Genomic DNA, 10542 nt, shown 5'->3' with positions numbered 1-10542 from the left:
TCCTTTGTAGGGCGTGATTTGTAGAAAGATATTGTGTAAATTTGGTTTTGTCATGAAATATCTTGATTTCCCCATCTATGTTAATTGAGAGTTTTGTAGGATATAGTAACCTGGCCTGGCATTTGTGTTCTCTTAGGGTCTGTATGACATCTGTCCAGGATCTTCTGGCTTGTCCCCTTCGATTCATTCCATTGTAATATTTCCTACTTGTTTAGAAATGTGGTACAATACAAGAGTCCATTGAGTATGACCAAAGACGAGCACGGCACGTCATTGGTTCGGTAATAGTTGATAAGTAACTAGATGTTGGGCAGCACACACTGCAAGGAAATTCTAGGTTATAGAATGATTGTCATCCTTGTAGATATAAGGCACTGATTGCTAAATATTCTTCATTTAACTCAGTATGGTAAGCATTCTCTTATTACTACAAATTTCAACTTTTAATATTTCAGGCTATAGTCAATTAAGGCTAATTGCAGGTGTGGAAAGAAGAAAAATGAAGGAATTAAAATGAAGGAATTAAATATTTATATTTAATTTATTTTACATTATGAAAATGAATTTACCTTGTCAGAGAGGCGTGAAAATGTATGACTTGGACAAGTCAAAGGACTTGCACTGACTACCCTAAAGAGAAATAATAAGACATAATATGTTGAATTTTAAAAGGGTCCTTAGGTTTCTGAGAAAGCAAATGAAGACCCAGAACTATGTTCAGTTCTATGGTAAAAAAAGATTCACTTAAGTCTAATCAAAGGACAGTTGTTTACAACTGAGCTGTTAGTGTCACTTATTGCACCTATTCTGATATCTTATTATTGTCATATTTCATGTGTTGCAGGTGAGTAAAACTATCATTTGCTTCCTTAACATGTCAACCTTCCTACTATTTTATCTACCTTAGAACAGTGACGTATAGATAGAGCCTTCTGAGACATATCCATCTACAATCAGTTGATTGCTGAGACATCCCTGTAAGATTTATTTAGGAACAGGCACTTAAGCTGCCAACTTTGACAGAAATCCAAGTGCTACCTAAAGCATCTATATATTGGAAAAAGTCACATGAAATACTTTAATAATTGGAAGAATTTCTCTCAAAATGAATGAAATCATGGCTGGTGCAAGAAATCTAGTCAGATTTATGGAACTAGTGATGTCATAAACCTTAAACTTTATCACATTAATTTACTAAATCTGCCACGCTTCTTACAGGATTCTAAATATTAGTATTATATCTACCAATAAGTGGGGCCATCACCCCTCATCAAAGAAGCCTCTTTGTACAGAAAATGGAGACCACTACAGAAAGGAAAAACTGGACACAAAGTGCTTTGTGTAAAACGCAGCACCTGTGAGTACATTATAGCGAAAAATCTCTATAGCTCAGGGAACATTGTAAAAGAGGGATTACAAATACTTTAAGAGCCACCATACTTGAAAGTGTGTTTTCAAATTGCCTGTCATAAAAATGGGTGCAAAAACACAATGTTAGCAATATCAATGCACTAGTAAAACAGTGGAAAAAATTCATGTGTCAAAAGTTATAGGCATCTAAAGATGACCGTCAGAAGGTTAATTTTTACAGAAATGACCTGCATATGGATTGTCTAATACACACTGTACATCATGGAAACTAAATCACAAACACAGGTAAATGGATTCAAGTTGTATCCATATTTTTAGGATACAAATATCCATAAATAAACACATATATAAAACAATATTGTTGAGTTTGAGATTGCAGTGACTGAAGGGAGAAAAGTCAGCCTATAGTGCTATAATTCATTTGTTAATAATGCATTGGTGAAATACCTGTGTGGGGGGAAGGGGAGGAAATGGGGGCTTATGGACAGGAAACCAGGAGGGGGATAACCTTTGAAATGTAAGTAAAGAAATATATCTAATAAAATATTTTAAAAATTTAAAATAATAATACTAATAAATGAGAACATTTTGAACTTATTATAGTTGGGAGTTCAGGAGGGACCAAGAAAGAGTAAATATGGAAATTATCAATTGTATTACTGGAGGTTTTCTCTAAGATTTGCATATCTCAATATTGTATTACAGACCATTTCCACATAGACAATGAATAAAGAATATTTCATGCTGAGGTCTCAGGTCATACAGAGGAATAAAACAAATATACTGTATGCTTCTGTATATTTCTGAGTGTATGTAATGTATAAGGATGAATATATGTGTGTATGAGTGCGTGTGTGTGTGTAAAGCATGTTTATTTACATTTGAAAAGAACATCCAGTATTGGTCTTTCTCAGTTTGTTTTTTTTTTTTTTTTCGCACAAGGTCTCTTTTGATCATTGCTGAACAACATGTCAGGAATATCTGGCCAATAAGCTTCTGTTAACTACTGTCTCCAACTCCCACCTTCATCCAGGTAGAAGCTTCTGGTCTAGAGATGCTTGTGCAACAATACTCAGTTTTGTTTGTGTTCTAAAGTATGTTTCGCCGACCCAAATTCATGTCACAAAGCCTGTATCTCAGTTGTTTAAGCACTGATCTTTTCAGGTCATTTTGTATAATCTAACAACCGTGATCAATCTCTAACGTCATCATGTGTGATGATTAAATTTGATTGGTAATGGAATTTAATATAGAACTTTGTATGGCACAGAATTCTGGGCACAATTCTGAGGGATTATTTAATGTCATTAGTTTTGGCTGCACTTTAGAAACTGAGGTGGGAAAGCAAGTACTATAACTGGGCTGTAGAGGCAGAGACAGAAAAATGCCACTTTCCAAAGACTATGGAGAATCATGAACAAGGCACATTGGAGTGTAAGCAATAACACTTTTATTTATTTTAACATTTATTATGATAGCATATGAATGCTGAAACAGGATGTTGTAATAATTGTTCTGCTATGATTAAGTGGAAGGTAGAAGGGAACATTAAAATAGAATGACCTTATAATGTCTTCAGTCATCTTCTACCACTTATATGTGGTAGTTGTTCTGTTCTGTCCTGTTAAATGAAACATAAAATGTTATTATTAGACAAACATTCTCAGATGATAGATTCACTTCACTTCAGATAAGAGTAATCTTTCAGCATATTTTCTTAACTCTATACAAATAATTACTTCCATTGTCAATGTATAGGAATTTGAGTGGTACTACCATATTAATCAGGTGCGTTTTAGCCTCTTTATCTTTCTTCACATAGGTTTTATAATGGATCCTATGCATTTTAATATTTATGCCAATGCTAAGCATTTGGCAAGATTGTCTCTCGTAGGAAATTAAACAAACATTATTATTTTTGCATTAAAATCAAAAAGCATGTTGACAGTGGTACAGGACTTAAACATGCCGAATCTCTAATGGATTGTTTCTAAATGATCTTATCAAAAATAATAATTTCATATGCATGAATCCTCTATGACTTAAAGACCATAGGAAGAGAGGCAATATTGTGGGATTCTTACAAAGGCTGAATAAATAGTCTGTCATACTTACATGTGGTATATATAGTACGCAAGTATTGTGCGTGTGTGTGTCTGTCTGTTTGTGTGTATACACATAAATTATATATACATATATATTGGTTTGTATATACATAAGCATAAATTTAAGTATAATTTAATTAAAGTGGTAGTTAAAAAGTTTTTCCATACTCTAATATCATTTTGTGCCCAAAACTGCTCTCATATTTACAAATTTATGAAATAAGTGAATGATGTCATCCTTCCATTCATTTGATGACTAAATAAATCTTCGATCACCTGTAGGACCATTCTCCTGCAGAGCAACGGATGAAATTTTTAATTTTTCACTATTATCGCATGTTTTCTTGTTGTGGTCAGCTAGGAATTCTTTCATAATAGGTGATTTGCCAGAAGAGTTTATTGAATCTGCACAAGTCTTTAAATCCTCAGATCTTCTGTCAATATGTTTATTAAATATATCATCATTTCCAAATATTTGATGATAGTTGTCGATCATGATTTGTATAATGGACATCTGTAACAACACAAGGCAAAACAAGATTGTCATTTCACATGGTTTACAAAATTGAAATTTAAAAATGACATCCAAAACTATGAGGAAAATAACAGTTGCCACAGATAGGAATGCATGATATGACGTTTCTGAAATGGAGACTCTAAGTTCTCTGCATTTTACCAAAACTTGTCAAAATTTAAGGCATACTGCAAAGAATAGAAGAACTACTTAACCAAAGCAACATTTCAAACCTGATGTGCTCCCAAACACTGTGAGTGAATCTAATTAATGACTGTCTTTCGTTGACATTTTTAGGGGGTGGGGGGATTGGGGATTTCTGTTGGGATGTTTTGAATGGGATGCCATTCTAGTTCCAGGCATGGCAATACCCTCTTTGTGACAACTTTCTGGTGGCTTAAGTCCCTTGGCCCTCCTGATGAAAGTATGCCATTGCCTATAATTTGGAATTATAAAATATAGGTGTCTGTTTTCAGTGTACTTTCTCTGCTACTTTTTTGCTTCCCAAGACAAGAGACATTAGGTTTCAGCTTGCTGGTTTTTTTTTTTCCCTTTCTGCAGACATGCTCCTCTGTCATGACATTGGAGTGCTATACTCTCTCAGCATTCCTAAGTCCCAAAGAACCACTTACTTGAATAAGTTTCCCTGGTCATATTGTTTTATTTTGTATTGATTATTTTATTTATTTATATTTCAAATGTTATCCCCCTTCACAGTTCACCTCCACAAACCCTGTATTCCTTCCCCTGCCTCTATAACAGTGCTCACTCCCTCGCCTATACACTCTGGCCTCAACACCCTAGCATTCTCTAACCCTGGGTCATCAAGCTTCCTTAGGACTAAGCAGCTTCCCTCCTAGTGATGCTAAATAAGGCCATCCTCTGCTACATATTCAGCTGGAGCCACGGGTTCCCTCATGTGCAATCTTTATTTAGTGTTTTAGATCCTGATGTTTTATTAAGGCAAAACAAATGTGCCTGAGAAAAGAAGTTGGTGAGATAAGGGAGTTTAATGGAGACAATGCCTCCATCAGATTGACCTAATGTATAGAGAAGTCTAAGGGATATTGTCCTGATTAACCTTGGAATTTGTAGGGCCCAGATCTCCAGGATGGTGCCACCCTTGAGCTATTAGTCAGAAAATGAAAGATATGAGGTACAAGGCAAGAGGCAGAACTCCTACTCAGCTTCTACTTCAGTTCTTGAATCCAGGTTCCTGCCCTGCTTCAGTTTAGGCCCTGATATTTCTCAGGAGTTAACTAGTAACTCCAAGTATATCATGGAGTGTAACCTGTCTTCCATAAGTTGCTTTTTATCAGTGTTTTGTCACAGCAATCATAGAAATTATAACACTTCCTAAATTGAGCAACACTGATAAGTTACTTTTCTTCTGAGATGATGGCTTAGGTCAAGTCAACTCTACTCATCACATATTTCTTACCAGCATGCAGCTAAGTTTATGTTTGAGCAGTCCTGCACAAGATAGTCATATTTTATATGCAGCTTGTACAGAATAGTTTTGCTTGTTTCTCTTCATGCTTGACCATACAAAAGAATATATTTGAAAAGAACTGTCCATAACAGAAGAATCACTAATAGTTATTAAGAGTGAAAAATGAATTTTGTTCCTTCATTTGGACACGCGCTTTGATACAGGCTTGGATTTTACGTTTCCAGGAGCTTGGTAATAAGAAATTACCTATAAAAGGTAGGTTTCTAGTCCAAGCCAAGTTGAGTCCTGGGTGAGAATACTATTCATGTGTGTGACATCACTAATTTGTCCTTCCTGTGCACTTAATCCCTGGAAACTACTAGTTAAAATGTACCCTGATTTCTTTCATTTTTTACTCTTTTGTTGCCTTTTTATCCTTTTCAAAATATATGTCTGTTTTTGAATCTCTTTAAATTCATCATCATGCTCACAAGTAACTCTCATTTTATTTTTCAATCCTTCCAACTATCTCTTCATAACAATCCCCCTCGCAAACCTTCAAAAATTAAAATTAAATAAAGTTTTAAAGTTAAATTAAAAATCAAACAAAAAATTAAAATCCTTTTAAAAAATGCAGTCTGTGAGATGTGTTGTGCTATACTATGTCACAAATTATACCCTTGTGTCCAAACAGGTCTACTTGCAAATGTACATTGAAATAAGTCACTAGCCTGCTTCAAGCCCTCTGGATTTTGCTACACCATCAATGCCGGAGCCCCCCAGACATGCCTCTCCTTGTATATCCTGGTATCTTGCTGTAGCCTTTAAATCATTTGTGATCCTTCAGCTTTGAATCTGCAGGACCTCCCCCTTCATATGCTCCAGCAGCAGGATCTAGGCCCCCTACATATATGTAGCAGATGTGCAGCTTATCTTAGGTATGTACACTAAGTATTAGTGTGCGGGCTAGCTCTGACTCTGTTGTCTACCACTTGATTGCTTTCTTTTAGCTGGGCTGCTTTGTCTAGCTTCAATGGGAGGAGATGCACTTATTCCTGTTGTGAATTGATGTATGAGAGTGAGTTGGTGTTCATGGAAGTTCTGCACTACTAAGATGAAGGAAAATGGAGGGAAGAAGGGGTCATGAACATGGGATTTGGAGAAAGGGACTGTAATCAGGATATAGAGTAAATAAATTAGTGAGTAAATATTTTTCTTTATTAACTTGAGTATTTCTTATTTACATTTCGATAGTTATTTTCTTTCCCTGTTTCCAGGCCAACATCCTCCTAACCGCTCCCCCTCCCCTTCAATAAAGGTGTTCCCCTCTCCATACTCCCCCCATTAAAGTCCTCCCCCAAGAGTCACTTTCACTGGGGGTTCCGTCTTAGCAGGAACAAGGGTTTCCCCTACCACTGGTGCTCTTACTAGGCTATTCATTGCTGCCTATGAGGTTGGAGCCCAGGGTCAGTCCATGTATAGTCTTTGGGTAGTGGCTTAGTCCCTGGAAGATCTGGTTGGTTGGCATTGTTGTTCATATGGGGTCTCGAGCCCCTTCAAGCTCTTCCAGTCCTTTCTCTTATTCCTTTAATGGGAGTCCCCTTCTCAGTTCAGTGGTTTGCTGCTGGCATTCGCCTATGTATTTGCTGTATTCTGGCTGTGTCTCTCAGGAGAGATCTACATCCGGCTCCTGTCGGTCTGCACTTCTTTGCTCCATCCATCTTGTCTAATTGGGTGGCTGTATATGTATGGGCCACATATGTGGCAGGCTCTGAATGGGTGTTCCTTCTGCCTTTGTTTTAATCTTTGCCTCCCTATTCCTTGTCAAGGGTATTCTTGTTCCCCTTTTAAAGAAGGAGTGAAGCATTCGCATTTTGATCATCGGTCTTGAGTTTCATGTGTTCTGTGCATCTAGGGTAATTCAAGCATTTGGGTTAATAGCCACTTATCAATGAGTGCATACCATGTGTGTTTTTCTGTGATTGGGTTACCTCACACAGGATGATATTTTCCAGTTCCCTCCATTTGCCTATGAACTTCATAGGGTAATTGTTTTTGATAGCTGAGTAATATTCCATTGTGTAGATGTTGTACATTTTCTGTATCCATTCCTCTGTTGAAGGGCATCTGGGTTCTTTCCAGCTTCTGGCTATTATAAATAAGGCTGCTATGAACGTAGTGGAGCACGTGTCTTTGTTATACGTTGGGGCATCTTTTGGGTATATGCCCAAGAGAGATATAGCTGGGTCCTCAGGTTGTTCAATGTCCAATTTTCTGAGGAACCTCCAGACTGATTTCCAGAATGGTTGTACCAGTCTGCAACCCCACCAACAATGGAGGAGTGTTCCTCTTTCTCCACATCCTCACCAGCATCTGCTGTCACCTGAGTTTTTCATCTTAGTCATTCTCACTGGTATGAGGTGAAATCTCAGGGTTGTTTTGATTAGCATTTCCCTTATGACTAAAAATTGAAATTTCCTTAGGTGTTTCTCAGCCATTTGGCATTTCTCAGCTGTGAAATCTTTGTTTAGCTCTGAACCCCATTTTTAATTGGGTTATTTGTCTCCTTGCGGTCTAACTTCTTGAATTCTTTGTATATTTTGGATATAAGCCTTCTATCTGTTGTAGGATTGGTAAAGATCTTTTCCCAATCTGTTGGTTGCCATTTTGTCCTAACCACAGTGTCCTTTGCCTTACACACGCTTGCAGTTTTATGAGATCCCATTTGTCGATTCTGGGTCTTAGAGCATAAGCCATTGGTGTTTTGTTCAGGAAATTTTCTCCAGTGCCCATGTGTTGGAGATGCTTCCCCACTTTTTCTTCTATTAGTTTGAGTGTATCTGGTTTGATGTGGAGGTCCTTGAGACCTGAGGAACTTAAAACTGCACCTGAATACATTAGTGTGGTAAAGTAATTGAAAGTATACAAAATAATATACACCAATTTGTCACCTACATACACACACACACAAATATGCACACACACTCATATGAAATATATATATATATACATATATATATATATATGATATGTACTTTTATATGACCATTATTTCACTTGATGTGAATATTTAATAATATAAAAGTCTAATTACTGTGAAACACAACTATTATATACTCCAAAAAGAGGGCTGGAATGAAAAAAAAAACAAGCAAAACCTGGGTAAATAGGATTATTTTAAACTTCACTCTAGTCTTCTTTGACTACCATTATATGTGAAACATTCTGTTGGCCAAAATCAATATCTATGAAGAAAGAACAAAAGAAAGACTGAAATGATTCACTTATTTTAAACTACATTAACCATCTTTCTTCCCGAAACAGATCGATATATATTCCACTCCACTCTAGAAGAATGGAATCCTAGGGTTTCCTTTTACAGAAATGATCTTTCCAAAGTGTTCCTACTTCCTGCATTACAATGAGAATTTTGTTCCCAAAGGCAAAAGTCAGATCCCCTACCTTTCTTGATACATCACTCCCAAACCATGCGTCCTTTGTAGTCTGATCCCACAAAACATAAGGAGCTATCCGGATAGATAACCTGTGAGTGTCTAAATTATTCGTGGATGAGTCTCTTATTATTACTAATACGCAAATGAGATGCTTTAGAAGGAGAAAGTTTGCCTGAGGAATCTACAGTAGAAGTCTAAACAAAGAAAAGGGATAGTTTTATTTTAGACCATCTGAAAACTAATGTTAGTTACAAAACTAACTATGAAGAAAACATGCAAATGTTTTGTAGACCAACTCATAGTATAACCAGAATTCAAAAGAAGTATAATATACAGCTAGAGTACTACATAAAATATTTTCTGCGAATCATTTTACTGTATAAAATCATGGGAACATTTTAAAAGTATGAATGATTTTCTATGTAATAGATATTTGACTGCTTCCTACACAAGCCAGAGGAAGGTGTCGGGATATTGGTATTAGAATGAATGAGATTGTTGCAAACCATGTGTGTTCTGTGTATAAAAACATCTAGTGTTATTAAACATCAATCCATCTTCCCAAGCAACATGGAGTGGAGACACATTTAATATCTAATGTAGTATAAATCCATGTAACATTCTTGTGACACTCTAGAATATAAAGAGCAGAAAGCACTCTAGTCACCTTACACAATGCGATTATAAAAGCTTCACTACAGCAAGACAGAGATGCATGGCGCATGGGTAGCATGTGGAGCTCAATGCTCCTGTTACACATAAAATCATTCTCTGAAGTATTGCACAGAAAAAAGATTCAAAGAAGTCAAAGCTATACCTGACCTAGACTGTTCGAGGTAGTTATATCTGAGAAAGAAGTATTCAGTACGCATCTCCTTCCTTGGAGGTCTCACTGTTTAAACGTAACAGATTTGATAGCTTGTTGGTAAGGTGAGGTCCAGCTTGTCTCCTCTAGGTCATCTTCATGTGAATCTGGTAGTTATACGGTTTTGTTTTAGGGATATTTCATTTTTTTAATAACGGTCTTAGCTGACATTCATGGAGAGAATGAATCCTTAGAACTGTGCCACTAGTGAAAGGAAATCCTGTCTAGAGTATGTTTCTTTACAAAGCTGTGTCACACACCATCCTTTGGGCCCTCTGCTGGAAAAGTAGAATCAAGTCTCAAATAATGCCTTTTAAATTTTATCCTCTAGTATTATAGATGTAGGACAGTACTGTATCATACCTCTGTGGATGTAAAATAGCTTGTACCTGCTTTATGATACGTAGTAGTGACCGTGCTTTATCAGAGCTGTTTTTAATGATGTTGCTCAGAATGTTTTCTTTCCAGATGATGATTGAGAAGCTAATTTAAAAAAAAATGGTGCCAGGTACCACAAGAGTAACAGAACTGTGCTGTTTTCTGGGGTTTTGTTTTTTTACTTTTTTTTTTAATGGAGTGTGCTGGATGTCTCTACAGTTTTGTTCAGATGACTGCAGAACCTGGAAAAGCTGTTGCTGCTGTTGATGCATAACACACTGCTATTATTGGTCTTTTTATATAAATATAAATATATATATACAGATATATAATTTGAATTTTTGGAAACTTTAGCTGTGCTGTCAACTTTGGAAAAAAGTATCCCCGTTTACTGTGTTGAGTTGGCACTGTACAGAAATTAA

General features: G+C 36.4%; 1 long non-coding RNA gene across 7 annotated transcripts in view; it reads right to left on the bottom strand.

Moving 5' to 3' along the window:
• Positions 1-2804: 2804 nt before the first annotated feature.
• The window catches only part of LOC120100090 (uncharacterized), a 28590-nt gene continuing 20852 nt past the window's right edge, over positions 2805-10542 (bottom strand). For 5 of the 7 annotated variants that reach the window (XR_010058947.1, XR_010058945.1, XR_010058948.1 and 2 more), the window contains 3 exons: positions 8885-9071; positions 3753-3990; positions 2805-2992 (listed from right to left, as the gene is read on the bottom strand). This is a non-coding gene — a long non-coding RNA (uncharacterized LOC120100090). The remainder of the gene's footprint in view (positions 2993-3752; positions 3991-8884; positions 9072-10542) is intronic. The other 2 variants (XR_010058949.1, XR_010058944.1) reach the window with 1 other exon arrangement.

Source organism: Rattus norvegicus, chromosome 1, assembly GCF_036323735.1.
Source record: "Rattus norvegicus strain BN/NHsdMcwi chromosome 1, GRCr8, whole genome shotgun sequence".
NCBI lineage: Eukaryota > Metazoa > Chordata > Mammalia > Rodentia > Muridae > Rattus > Rattus norvegicus.
Note: the sequence above shows the minus strand (reverse complement) of the source record. Positions and strands in the feature narration are given on the sequence as shown.